The following is a 14,690-nucleotide window of genomic DNA, read 5'->3' as shown; positions in this document are numbered from 1 at the left end:
GGGTTTCTTTTTTTCCATATTTTTGCATTTTTATTTACATCTTTTGTGGCAGATGCCTTATTTTTGTTTTTCACAGCTCCCAGTTACACGCATGTGAGCATACCTGTGTATCCCAGTTACATGTATGTGAGCATACCTGTGAGTCTTGTTTATTTTATTCATATTTAATTTTTAAATAATGCAGCCCCTTAGATGTTTTAGCAGCCCCTCCTGAGCCACCACAGCAGCCGCGGGTGGGACAAGTTGAGGTCGGGTGGGTTCAGTAAAGTACTAAGCACGACTGTACAGTAATTTTTTTTGTTATTGAGCCCCTGCCGTAGTGGAGCTTACCACTCTACAGTCCAAACTCATTTCATACTATAAGTAGGACTGTGGGAGGAAGCAATGCTAACCTCTGTGCCCACAGCATGGCTCAGCCTGGCAAGCTAGACATCTTGCTGGCTGTAAGCCACCATGAGACTCATTCAGTAACTGTTTGTGCCTCACAGGAGCTCCTGGCCCATCTAGTGCTGCAGTGCAATGGAAAGCTGATGCAATGCATGATCACTGAAACTCTGTTCTTCTAACACCGCGAGGTCTTGTGATAACCCTACGCAGCCCTTAGGAAAAGAAGATCCAACAAATGCGCATCTTCTAAATAAATAATCCCAAAATGTGGAACATAATAAATCAAAATTAAGGTTGACTAATTGGAGCCATTCATTTGAGTGAGTCCCTAACATGAAATAATTGAGAAGAACCTCTCTCTAATGCTCTGGCAGAAAATATCACTTTTACCTATCCGGAAGTTGCGTGGACTATGATTCAGTCTCTTCTGAGTCACACTGACTTTGGCCACAAATGTGGTCTCTCCCAACTTTATCTAAAAACATTTCCACCTTTGCGGCTAGTTTTCACAAATCTGTTTGTGATGTTGAAGCTTGTTTCATGTCTGCTCTAGGCTTTCATTTAAACATAGGATCAAATACAGCAGCACCCCTGGAATTATACGGCAGCACCCCAGGACTTATACAGCATAGGCAGAACCCCTGTAGAATTACACAGCACAGCAGACAGGCAACAGCACCCCTGTACTTAAACGTCAGTTAGGCAGTAACCCTGGACTGATAGGGCAGAGGGGAAGCACTTCATATAGGGCATTACCCCTGGAATGATGTGGCAAAGAAAAGACGTGCAAGATGGAATTGTCCTTGGGCCCTCCCTTATGTTGTATAAACAGGACATGCACACGTTAACAAATCAATCATTTCAGCGACAGGGTCTGCCACACGACTGTGGCTGAAATTATTGTTTTGTTTGGGCCCCCATCAAAAAGAAAGCAATTAATCTCTCCTTGCACAAACTGGCTCTACAGTGGTAAGATGTCATCCTCATCCTCAGATTCCCCCCCCCCCCTTTAGTGTTTACATCCTCATCCTCATGGAGAAATACTATTCAAACAAACACACCACATCATTTAGATGTCAGTGGACTGCTTACGCTATTACCCAAAGTTTCAGAATTTGACAATGACATGATGAATGCGCTGCAGGTGACGTATAAGGGAGGATGTTCCTAGGTGGTTAATGTCATTACCCCTACTTATTATGGATTGACAAAGGAAACATATGGCTTGACACCTGTTATCTGGATTTGTGGAGAAATAATTCTACACTGAAAAGGTGGCTTTTTGGTATTTTGCCCAGGCATGATAATGGGCTTTTTCATCCCATGGGCAACAACTGTCTCCACTGGTGCCTTATTCAAACAAACCACATCACCATCAGAATCCTCATCGTCAACATCCTCCTCAGCGCCAGCTACACCAATATCCTCCTCATCCTGGTGTACTTCTACAGTGACATCCTCAATATCAGCAACTGGACTGGCTGTGCTCCTCCCAGCACTTGCAGGGGGCTTGCAAATGGTGGTAGGAGCCTTCTCTTCCCATACAGTGTTGTGGAGGTCAGGCCTAGACATCTCAACGGCGGACAGTGCCAGCACCCCTGTATTTTCACAACACTCCTGTAAGTTTACAGCATACAAGACAAGGCCAGTGTACATTTATTTTCACTGCACCCCTGTATTTTTACAGCATACAGGACCAGTGTACTTTTATTTTAACAACAGCATCCCTGAAGTTTTACAGCATACAGGGCCAGTGTACATTTTTTTCACTGCACCTCTGAATTTTTACAGCATACATACAGGTCCAGTGTACATTGATTTTCACTGCACCCTAGAATTATTACAGCATACAAGACAGGGCTAGTGTACATTGATTTTCACTGCACCCCAGAATTTTTACAGCATACAAGACAAGGCCAGTGTACATTGATTTTACTGCTCCTCTGAATTTCTACAGCATACGGGGCCAGTGTAATATTATTTTAACAGCAGCACCCCTATATTTTTACAGCATACAGGAGCAGTGTGCTTTTAATTTTTAACAACTGCACCCATGAATTTTTACAGTATACAAGGCCAGTGTAATGTTATTTTAACAGCAGCACCGCTATATTTTACAGCATACAGAAGCAGTGTGCTTTTATTCTTTAACAACTGCACCCCTGAATTTTTAAAGCATACAGGGCCAGTGTAATGTTACTTTAACAGCAGCGCCCCTATATATGACAGCATATAGGAGCAGTGTGCTTTTAATTTTTAACAACTGTGTGCTTTTAATTTTTAACAACTGCACCCCTGAATTTTTACAGCATACAGGACCAGTGTAATGTTATTTTAACAGCAGCACCCCTATATTTTACATCATACAGGACCAGTGTGCTTTTAATTTTTAAGAACTGCACCCCTGAATTTTTAAAGCATACAGGGCCAGTGTAATGTTAATTTAACAGCAGCACCCCTATATTTTACAACATACAGGACCAGTGTGCTTTTAATTTTTAACTGCACCCCTGAATTTTTACAGCATACAGGGCCAGTGTAATGTTATTTTAACAGCAGCACCCCTATGTTTTACAGCATACAGGACCAGCTTTTAATTTTTAACAACTACACCCCTGAATTTGTATATCATACAGGGCCAGTGTAATGTTATTTTAAAAGCGGCACCCCTATATTTTACAACATACAGGAGCAGTGTGCTTTTCATTTTTGACAACTGCAACCCTGAATTTTTACAGTATACAGGGCCAGTGTAATGTTATTTTAACAGCAGCACCCCTATATTTTACAGCATACAGGAGGACAGCTACACCCATGTACAGCTGCAGCACCCATAACAGCACATGAAACACCAGTGGCAGCCAGGATAGCACCCCTAACACAGCACAGGTACACCACAGTGACTGCAGCAGCACAACTACAGAGCACACACTAACCCCCCCTGATGCCACCACCCACAGAGAGACAGAGGTCTGTCTCCCTCACTCTCCAAGTCCGGAGTGAAAATGGCGACAACGTGCGGCTATTTATATGGAATCCAAAACCCACGAGAATCCGACAGTGGGATGATGACGTTTGGCCTCGTTCTGGTTTCCGAGTCTGGTGGGAAGTCCTGAGCCGGACTCCGATCCAGGCTCGGAATGGGATGTTCGGGGGAGGGGGGTTCGGTTGCTCATCTCTAGCAGTAATAGATAAATTTACTTGCCAAAACATGTGAAACTATTGTGCCTTAATAAGACCAATACAGTAAAAACAGTTTGCTCCACAATTTTAATGAATTTATGCACAGCATGTAAAATACATCTACAATAAATTCATTTTTATATTTGAATGTGTTTAATGTTATGTACAGTACTGGTATCATTTTGGCTTCTCTTTTACACCATTATCGTTATTGCAATGGAAAGTGTTAGTGTTTTATCCCAATTGTTCATTGTAATAAAAATTACATAGGTCTGTGATTTGGCTTTATTTTATGTTTGCAGTGGCCAAGACATTAGTTGGATACACTCTGTAGTAGACTAGTAGACTTTATCGAATGCTACCTGAGTCTTTAAGGAAGAACCTCAGTTAACTAAGGCCCTCATTCCGAGTTGTTCGCTCGTTGCCGATTTTCGCTATGCTGCGATTTGTTGCAAATTGCGCATGCGCAAGGCACGCAGGGCGTATGCGCTTAATTATTTTACTGAAAACTTAGCAGTTTTGCTGTGGATTCTGCGGCGCTTTTCAGTCGCTCTGCTGATCGTTGAGTGATTGACAGGAAAGGGGCGTTTCTGGGTGGTAACTGAGCGTTTTCCGGGAGTGTGCTAAAAAACGCAGGCGTGTCAGGGAAAAATGCGGGAGTGTCTGGAGACGGGGGAGTGGCTGGCCGAACGCAGGGCGTGTTTGTGACGTCAAACCAGGAACTAAACGGACTGAGCTGATCGCAATCTGTGAGTAGGTCTGGCGCTACTCAGAAACTGCAAAGAATTATTTAGTAGCAATTCTGCTAATCTTTCGTTCGCTATTCTGCTAAGCTAAGATACACTCCCAGAGGGCGGCGGCCTAGCGTGTGCAATGCTGCTAAAAGCATCTAGCGAGCGAACAACTTGGAATGAGGGCCTAAATAGGCAATATGCCCTGATGCATTATATCAAGAATATCAGCAGGTATAAATTCCATAAGCAGATCACACTGAAGACTAATTTTTAACAGGGAAGATTCTTTAAGATAATACACCCAACAATATAAACCAATCTTAAAGTAAATAAAATAAGAAACCCTACCTTATGGTGGGATGTAGTCAGGATCCATCGTCACCATCCTGACTGTCACAGTCCTGGCTGAGATATACTGACAGTGTAAATCCCAAAGAATCCCAACAGTGAGTATTACGATTAATGTGAGGGTTAGCCACTAGGCTGAAGGTTAAGGTTAGGCTACGGGAGGGGATCGTTAGGTTAGACTGCCAAAGGGAATGGTTAGGGTCAGGCTGCAGGAGTGGTGGGTTAGGGTTACAATACTCATCAAAATCCATCAGGATTTTGACCGTTGTGATGGCACTGACAGCATTGTGACCATAGGTGTGCGCAGGGGGGGTGCCTGGTGCGCACAGGCACCCCCTAATGTCCGGCACCCCGATCTCACATGCCTGATGCAGTGATTGTCGAGCAGACTGATTACTGTCCCCTCTGCGCTGCACCCTGTCAGGACTGCATTACTGATCAGATGCCTGGGTTAATCAAGTGTGCCACTACCACCGGCTTTCAAACTCCCAGCTCCACCTCCATGTACAAAAACAGCGTGATGTGATTACGTCATGCTGCTCGCACGCCCACCCGCCACATGCCCACCTCTCTCCTTCTATGCTATGCCAACGCCAGCCACAGATGAGGATCAGCATGCAGCCAGCATTCCTCTTAGGAAGACAAATTCAATACTGGCAGGCGGACGGCAGCAACATTGACACGTCACTCGTTTTTCCAGCAGCAGCAGTACTAGTCTGCGACTGTCAGTGTCAGTGAGTGACTGACTTGTAAGTAAGCTGCTGCAGCTTGCAGGGAAAGAGACGGGGAGCCAGACCAGGCTGAGGAGGAGCACTGTAATTGCAGTGAGTGCCATCAGGGGTGTTTGTTTGGTTCACACCACAACATCTGACAATGTATCTGCTTTATTAGGATTGGTACAAGGGTGGATATTTTATATTGCGTCGACCGTCAATAGATGGTGCTAGACACGCCCAAAAGGCGGCGCTAGACACACCCCTCCGACGGTGCACCCCCTAATAAAATGTGCTGCGCACGCCTATGATTGTGACTATCGGGATGATAACCGCCAGATTATGGTTAGAATGTAAATAAATCAAAGGTGGATATATCTGTAAGGACCTTTCAGCTCTTTGTCATTTTGCTAATTAAAGGTCATTAAAAACTTAAGGAGGAAAAATGTCCCCTACCCTTTGTTTTATCCAAGAGAAGATCTTGTAAGTCAGGTCATTACTATAATAACCAGGACGGTTTACATGTCCTTCAGACAACTTAGAATGCTTACCACAAAATGCACAATTATTATTATTATTATTATTATTATTATCCTTTATTTACATGGTGCCACAAGAGATCCACAGCGCCCAATTACAGAGTATATAAACACATAATCAAAGCAGGAAAACAGTGACTTACAGTTGAAGACAATATAGGACAAGTACAGTGTACATAAACATAGCTACATTAGCAGACGACACTGGCATAAGTATCAGGGTGGCAGAAATGCGCAGGATTTGGTGCAGTCTAAGATTATTAAACTAAGAAAAGGATAAGCTTATGAAGGAAGAGGACCCTACTCGTGAGAGCTTACATTCTAAATGGGAGGCGCAGACAGACAGGGGTGACACAGATGGGGTAGACAGTGAGCGTGGAACCGAGGGATAGAGTGAGACTTGGCTCAGTTTGGTGAAGAAGTCGGTCTTGAGAGCCCGTTTGAAGATTGGTAAAGAGGTGGAGAGTCTGAGACGTTAAGGTAGAGAATTCCATGGAAAGGGAGCAGCACGTGAAATATCTTAGGGGTAGGAGTGGGAGGAAGTAACCAGTAGGCAGGATAGGCGGTGTGCAAAAGCAGAGCGAAGGAGGGCGGGTGGGCATGTAAAGGGAGATAAGGGCAGAGATGTAAATGGGAGAGGAGTGGGTGAGGGCTTTGTAGGCGAATGTGAGAAGCTTGAATTGGATTCTGAAAGGGAAGGGAAGCCAGTGAAGGGCTTATAGGAGAGAGGAGGTGGACATAGTGCATTTGGTGAGGAAGATGAGCTGGGCTGCAGCATTGAGGATAGATTGGAGTGGAGAGAGGCATTTGTCAGGGATGCCAGTCAGGAAGAGATTACAGTAGTCCTGTCTGGAGATGATCAGTGAGTGAATAAGGGTCTTAGTAGTATCCTGTGTCAGAAAGGGTCTGATCCTGGAAATATTTTTGACATTAAAATGGAAGGTTTGTGAAAGGTGCTGAATGTGTGGTTGGAAGGAGAGGGAGGGGTCAAGGATTACTCCAATATGGCGCACTTGGGGCCTAGAGAAGATAGTTGTGCAATTAATAGATAATAAAATTGTGGGAGGTTAGGTTTTGCGCGAGGGTGGGAAGATGATCAGCTCAGTCTAAGAAATGTTAAGTTTGAGAAAGCGCTAGGACATCTAAGAAGAGATAGCAGATAGACATTTAGAGATATGAGTGAAGAGAGCAGGGGATAAGTCCGAGAAGGAAAGGTAGATTTGAGTATCCTCAGCATAGAGATGATATTGGACGTCAAAAGAACTAATGACGTATAGAGAGAGAAAAGGAGAGGACCAAGAACAGAACCTTAGGGGATACCTACAGATAGTGGAAGTGGGGGGAGGTGGAGTCATGAGAGGAGACAGAGAAGGAATGGTCAGAGGGTTAGGAGGACAGCCAAGAGAGGGCAGTATCACGCAGTCCAATGGAGTGATGGATTTGCAGAAGAAAAGGGTAGTCCACAGTGTCAAAAGCAGCAGAGAGGTCAAGAAGAATAAGCAGAGAGTAGTGACCCTTAGATTTGTCAGTATGGAGGTCATTGCAGACTTTTGTGAGGGCAGTTTCAGCTGAGTGGAGAGGATGGAAGCCAGACTGGAATGGGTTAAGTAGTGAGTGGGAGGAAAGAAAGGAAGCAAGGTGGTTGTAGACAATATACTTTAGAGTTTGGAGATGGGTCGGTAGTTGGAGAGTGTTTTTGGATCAAAGGTAGGTTTTTAAGAATAGGAGAGACAAGTACATACTTGAAGGCAGGGGGACAGTGCCTGATGAGAGGGAGAGATTGAGAAGGTGGGCAAGATGGGAACTGGCAGAAGGAGAGAGGTAGCGGAGGAGGCGGGGTGGGGATGGGGTAAAGTGGAGAGGTGGTTGGGGGGAGAAGAGATGAGGGCCATGACTTCCCCACCAGATACATGGTAGAAAGCTGTCAGAGTTGGTGAGAGGGATGGGGAGGAGTGTTAAGGGATAGGAGGTGGCTGGTTGCTGATTGTCTGGTGGGATTAGAGGTCCTGACATATGGAGTCAATTTTGGATGTGAAGTAAGTGGAAAAGTCAAGACCAGGGAGTGAGGAGGGGAGACGAGGTGGAGGTGGGTAGAGGAGGGAGTTGAGAGTGGCAAAGAGGCGCCGGGGGTTGGAAGATTGGGTGGAGATGAGATTCTTGAACTATGACTGTATTGAAAGGGAAAGGACAGTACTAATGACGAAAACATACATTTGAAATGGGGGAAGTCTACCTTAGAGCGTGATTTCCTACAGTGTCGCTCAGCAGTTTGTGAGCATTTTTGCAGATATCTGATGCATTTGGTGTGCCAGGGTTGAGGTGTTAATTTGCGTGGGTGAATAGTGGTTGGTGGCACGACAGAGTCAAGAGCAGGAGTAAGGGAAGCATTATATTGGGAAGTGGTTTGTTCAGGGCATGAGAAAGAGAGAATAGGAAAGAGATGTGAGTTGAACAGGGAGGATAGGGATGTGGTGTCAATAGCCTCAATGTTATGCTTAGTGATGGTTGTCACAATCCTGTCTAAATTAATATAATTTGATGACTTACCATCTGTCCTGGATCCTGCATGTTTTCTGTTCACTGGGATAAACAGCTCACCAGTATCATGGGTTCCTTAAGTGCTGAGTTCTCTGTCTGGAAGGTGAGAGTTGCTAATGACTCGAGTTGCACTTGTGTTGAATAACCTTCTGTGTGAATACTGAATTCAGCAAGTCTCTCCATGCTGTGTTTACACAGCAATCATTGAGGATTGTTCATGCTTTGCTATGCTACCGTGCCAGCATCCACAAGTCCAGTGGCCATAGCACATCTATGCAAACCATACCATGCCGGAGTTTCCTCCAAAACCAGCTATGGACGTCACCATGACAGTTCCTGGTCAGCTGATCTCCCTGGGTCCAATCCGGAATCCTTTCCTCATCATGTGAGTCGCTCATCCAGTCAGCAGTGAGCAAGGGGTTTAAGTTCCAAGTCCCAGCACTGACAAGCTATCAGTGCTTTGTTGTCTCTCAGCCTGGTGTGAGCTCCAGTATCTCCTGCTGGTAAAGAATTACAATATCCATCTCCAGCACTACCTGACTCCCTGGATGATCTTAAAGGGCCACTACTGCAATTACACTGCAGCATTTCCAGATTCACTGGTGTGCTATTCCAGCGATCCAGAGGGACTGACCCGCATATCATTGCGGTCATAGTGACTTTGCTGTTCCATCCAGTATCCATAAAACCTGCTGTGCTGGTTACGCCCAGCCTTCTGCAAACCTACTCCGCTGGTTCCGTCCAGCATCTGGAAAACCTGCTGTGCTGGTTCGGCCCAGCATTCTACAAACCTGCCTTGCTGGTTCCGCCCAGCATTCTGAACTCCTGCTGTGCTGGTTCCACCCAGCATTCTACAAACCTGCCTTGCTGGTTCCATCCAGCATTCTGAACTCCTGCCTTGCTGGTTCCGCCCAGCATTCAGAGAACTTTCCTTGCTGGTTCTGTCCAGCATGCTGAGCTCCAGCCTAGTCAGAAAGCCAATACCGACATTCTGAAAACCTGCCTAGTCGGAAAGCCAATCCTGACATCCTGAAACCCTGCCTTGTTGTAAAGCCAATCCTGACATCTGGAAAATCTGCCTTGTCAGAAAGCCAATCCCGACATCCTGAAAACCTGACATGTCGGAAAGCCAATTCTGACATCTGGAAAACCTGCCCTGTCGGAAATTCAATCCCGACATCTGGAAAACCTGCTGTGCTGGTTCCGTCCAGCCTTCTGCAAATCTACTCCGCTGGTTCCATCCAGCCAGTAGCGGATCTTGCCACGGGCAAGCAGTACTTTTGCCCGGGGCGCCGCCTTCCGGAGGGCGCTGGCGCCGTCCGGAGGGCGCCGCACCATGGCAAGATCCGCCACTGCTGTGCCCTCCGCTGCCCGCTGTGTCCCCCCGGCTCCTGCGGCTCTGGTCCCGTGAAGGGAACTAGACACGTAGCATCTAGTTTCCCTTCGCAAAGAGGACCATTACTGAGCGGTGCGCGATGATGTCATCACGCACCGCACAGCAAAGGTCCTCTCCGCGAAGGGAACTAGACACTACGCATCTAGTTTCCCTTCGCGGAGAGGACCTTTTGCTGTGCGGTGCGCGATGACGTCATCGCGCACCGCTCAGCATTTAAGCGGCGCTTCTGCTGTACAGGGGGCGTGACTGACCACGCCCCCTGTAGTAAGCCATGCCCCCATTCCCTGCCCGGGGCGCCGAGGGCATTCGAACCGGCCCTGCATCCAGCATCCGGAAAACCTGCTGTGCTGGTTCTGCCCAGCATTCTACATTTCTGTCTTGCTGGCTCCATCCAGCATTCTGACATTCATCACCAAAACATTTCAGTCTTCACAAAGACATTCCATATTGGTGACAACCCAGCTATCTATTGCACTGGTGAGTCACTCCACCAGTGTTCCAGTACCCTCTTAGCTGGTCATCTTCTACCCTAATCTCTCAGCCAACCTGCCATGTCTGCATGAGTAGATCATTTATAAAGCCTGCCCAGTTCTGTCCACAACTCTCAACACCAGACCCAGTATCTAGTCCTAGTCCGGATTCACAAATAACTACAGCCGTGACAATGGTAGCCTTAGGAGGTAGAGATGGGGAAGCAGAGAGAGATAAGTTCAAGGAGAGCAGATGGTGGTCAGAGAGGGGAAATGGGGAGTTGGAAAAATCAGAAATATCACAATGGTGAGTGAAGACCAGATCCAGTGAGCTCCCATTCACATGGGAGGGTGAGGAGGACCACTGTGAGATACCAAGTGAAAATGTGAGGTTAAGGAGTTTAGAGGAAGAGGATTGTGTGGGGATATCGATAGGGATGTTGAAATCTCCAAGGATAATGGAGGGAATGTCAGAAGAGAGGAAGTGAGTGAGCTGGGAAGCAAAGTTGTTGTGGAATTTAGAAGCAATGCCAGGGTGGCGGTGAATTGCAGCTACTCTAAGATGGGCAAGTTGGAAGATGCGTATAGCATGAACCTCAAATGTACAGAATGTAAGGGACAGTTCTGGGGGTATGAGTTGCTAGGAGTATCTAGGGGGTAAAAGGACCCCAACACCACCACCATGGATACCCCTGGGTCAGGTGTGTGTGTGTGTGTGTGTGTGTGTGTGTGTGTGTGTGTGTGTGTGTGTGTGTGTGTGTGTGTGAATGTGAGACCCCCAGCAGAGAGAGCAGAAGTAGAAGTAGTATCGGGGGGAGTAATCCAGGTTTCAGAAATGGCGTGTGGACCAATTTATTAAAAACTAATCTGGCATTCCAGAGGGCACAGGATAGGGGGTATGAGTTTGTGGGAGAGATGTGAATGAGATTAATAGGGTTGCTGTAGCATTGAGGTGAGATTAACTTGGAGGGCAGGGATGATGAGAGAGTAGTGATGGTGCGGGTGCCTGAGCTAGGAAGGGAAACTGCAGGAAGTGGGCAGCTAAGGAGTTCAGTGTGATGTGGATAAGGGTGTGGTCTGCAGGGGGGGGGGGCGGCACTGACATGCGGGGCGGACTAGCCCTGTGCTGGGCGCCCCCCCCCCCCCCCGCATGTCTGAGTTCATGATCGTAGCTGTGCTAAATTTAGCACAGCTATGATCAACTCGGAATGACCCCATAGTGTGGAGTAGGTTAATAGGTGGAGGGAAACTGGAACTAGAAGTGTAGGCTGTAAGGGATCCAGAGCAGAAGATTTGCAGAAACGTAGGTGAGAAAAGCAGTGTAAGCTCAATGGGTTTAAATTTTGTTTGAAGTGAAACAAAAGCATAGATAATATTGGTGTAGAAATTGATTTGTATTGTAAGAAATAAGAAGATGTGACTGAGGGTAAAAAAAGCTATGGGAATTCAGACAGGACTTTTAAGTGTTTGAAGGTAAAATTGCATTGGTACAGATGTGAATAAAAAAAAAATACAAATCAAAGCATGTCTTGGTAAAATTTATGTTTTTTGAAATGTCCAAGTCAGGTCATACAGTGTTATTTTATCAGATTAAACAATCAGGAGATGAATGATATGAAGAGTAAGTGGGTATTCAGTTAGCACCGGTAATCTCTGAGCTATTGAATTATCTCCCCTGCCTAATCAATTGAGTCCCGTTTTCACCCGTTTTTTAGGGACATTTTCGCCAATGCCTTTTCACATTTTTTTTTGTGTGAAAAGGCATTGGTGAAAGATGCATCAAAATCGGCAAAAACGACCCACGTTTTTGCAAGCGCAGGTGAGAGAGCATGTGGATTGGCCAATCCATATGTTTTTCGCTCCTGCTGAATTTTTTGCCTGGGCGAAAAAACAGCCCTGCTATTGAATAGGACAAATCCCCATCTGCCCTAAAAATAGCGAAAAGTCAAATTTTTTCACCTAAGCGAAAAAAACGGACCTAATTGAATACCTCCCTAAGTGAACTAATATTTGTTTTTTAAAATTTGTCCTACAGTTTTCTTTTTTTTTTTTTTTATATAGATTGGTCTCCTTCTGTTATACTTCTGTTTCACTGTGGTTGAACGCTGGTAGAACGCTGCAGTTATGTGTCAATTTCATCGCACTTTGATAAATACGCACACTTGGATAATATATGCACAGTCTACATGATGGAACTTAAATAGAGAAATGCTGCATGTGATCCCAATAATTGGAATCAACAACTACTCTCCACCCCCTGGAATGCCAAGCAATAAAAAATTACCTTAAACAAATAAGCAAGGCATACCACATAGCTAACAACTAGGTCTATACATTTCAAAACTAAAGAAAGTACATCTTTGAGATACTATGCAGTAATGTTTCAATTTGCATTACCTAGGAGTTTCAGGATGCCTATAGAAGTATAAGGCAGTCGAATATGTTGAGAGCTGTAGTCAAATTACCTGTAAATGCAGAGAAGAGGAGTCAATTCTCAATAAGTATCAGCCGAAGATAAATGAACGCTGGAACGCTGCAGTTATGTATACATTTTATTACACTTTGATAAATATTCACACTTCGATAATGTATGCTCAGCCTACCTGCTTTGCAAAGCCTACAGAATGGAACTTAAATAGAAAAAATGCAATGCGCTCACTCCCCACAGATGCCGCCCTGATCTATGTCAGTGCCCAAGTTTGGATGACTAAGGAGCAGGGACGGAGTATTGGCCAATGTTAAAATAACAATAAGTGTTCCTCTAACCAGTCACTCTTTCAGTTGAACCATTTTTTTTAATATAGGTTTTAAGCAAGAAAAACACAGGTACCTGTCTTGTAAATATGTTGCAGACAGCTGCAATATTGTTACAACAAAGTAAAAAAAACGAATCTGTTGTGACTACCTTTCAGGTCTATATTCTATTGTAGTGATAAAAGAGTGGAGAGCCCAGGTGAATACCATGACAAAAGTACTAGATTCAGTACGTGTAAGCTGAAATTAAGTGGTCTCAAATAAATAGGGTAAGAGGTCATTCCTATTAGATCAGGCTTTTTCAACCAGTGTGCCGCGACCAGTTGCAAGGTGTGCTGCGGATCAGTCGTGCTCCGGCCGTGACCTATGCCTTGATGACGCGGCGGTGTGATATCATAGGTCACGGCCGCCGCATCTCACCACCCAGCCAGCCCACCCGCCTGCATACACATCTTCCAGTTCCTGCCTGCATCCACAGCTTTCCTTGCCAACCCACATCCACATCTGAAAAGACTGACAACTGCTGAGTAGCGCCTCAAGTGATGATATGAATATTAAATAGATATGTGGGTATGTAATTGCTCTATCAGCTGCGCTGCCGTAAAACACTGTGTGTGTGTTTGTTACAGGTAAATGACTTGTGACGAAACGCGTCAGGACCCCGTCTCCCTGCACACCTTGATCGTGTTACCTACTTGGTAGCAAGCTGCTTACTGAGCTACTGATATCCCGGCTCCATATCCTGGTCTATTACACGGCTGCCGGCAATTTCCCTCTGTACGCCGCTGATACTGCACTTTCCATCGCTGGCTGTCTGGCCACAGCACGTCCATCTCCTTGCCGCACAGACGGGCACTGGGCACTGCAGGACCGCACTACCGAGGACGCTCGGTACGGACCAGCCCGAGGAGAGGTATTTAATCATCTGTAAAACTACAACTTTCCTTTGCCTTTGAAGCCACCATTACGGCATTTACTATCAGCATGATACTGACCGGCTGCTAATTGGAACTGTGGATACTCAAGTAGAGTTAACAATTGGATCCATGCTTCTTTCCTCCAACAAAAGACATTACTTTGCAGTTCAACTATTCATTTGATCGAGGTGTTGTTACATTTAATCTATGTATGAATGTTTCTACTGAATTTTATACTTAGTTTCAAAGTGTTATAATTAATGTTATTAATATAATAAATTCTCTTTTACTACACGTCAGCTCTTATCATTAACTACTCACTACCAATTCTTATTAATTGCTCTTATACATTTGCGCAGCCGTTCTCTTTTTCCACATCCACACCTGCCCGACCGCCCGCTGCTCAGTATTTGCAGCACTCCACTATGAACAATCCCCGCCACTGAGGGACAGGGAGGAGGACAGCTGACCGGTAGGGGCTAATATTTGTTATTTTAGTTCTCCTGTGGGGAACAATAGGATTTATGTGGGTAGAATAAGGATTAATGAGGGGAACAATGTGAATCATTCATGTGGGGAGCAATAGAATTTATGTGGGGAGAAATGTGATTGATTTATGTGTGAGCAACATGATTTATGTGGGGAGCAATGTGATTGTTTTTTCTGTGTAGGCCAATGTATATGTGGATTTTTTTTTTACTGTGGGGAACT

The 14,690-nt window shown here is 45.3% G+C and overlaps 1 long non-coding RNA gene across 1 annotated transcript in view; it reads right to left on the bottom strand.

Annotated features, from left to right (window-relative positions):
* Positions 1 to 14,690, bottom strand: part of LOC134932789 (uncharacterized) — a 113,583-nt gene that overhangs the window by 77,853 nt on the left and 21,040 nt on the right. Inside the window, exon 2 of the long non-coding RNA XR_010179486.1 lies at positions 12,706 to 12,773. This is a non-coding gene — a long non-coding RNA (uncharacterized LOC134932789). The remainder of the gene's footprint in view (positions 1 to 12,705; positions 12,774 to 14,690) is intronic.

Source organism: Pseudophryne corroboree, chromosome 1 (assembly GCF_028390025.1).
Source record: "Pseudophryne corroboree isolate aPseCor3 chromosome 1, aPseCor3.hap2, whole genome shotgun sequence".
Taxonomy (NCBI): Eukaryota; Metazoa; Chordata; class Amphibia; order Anura; family Myobatrachidae; genus Pseudophryne; species Pseudophryne corroboree.
Note: the sequence above shows the minus strand (reverse complement) of the source record. Positions and strands in the feature narration are given on the sequence as shown.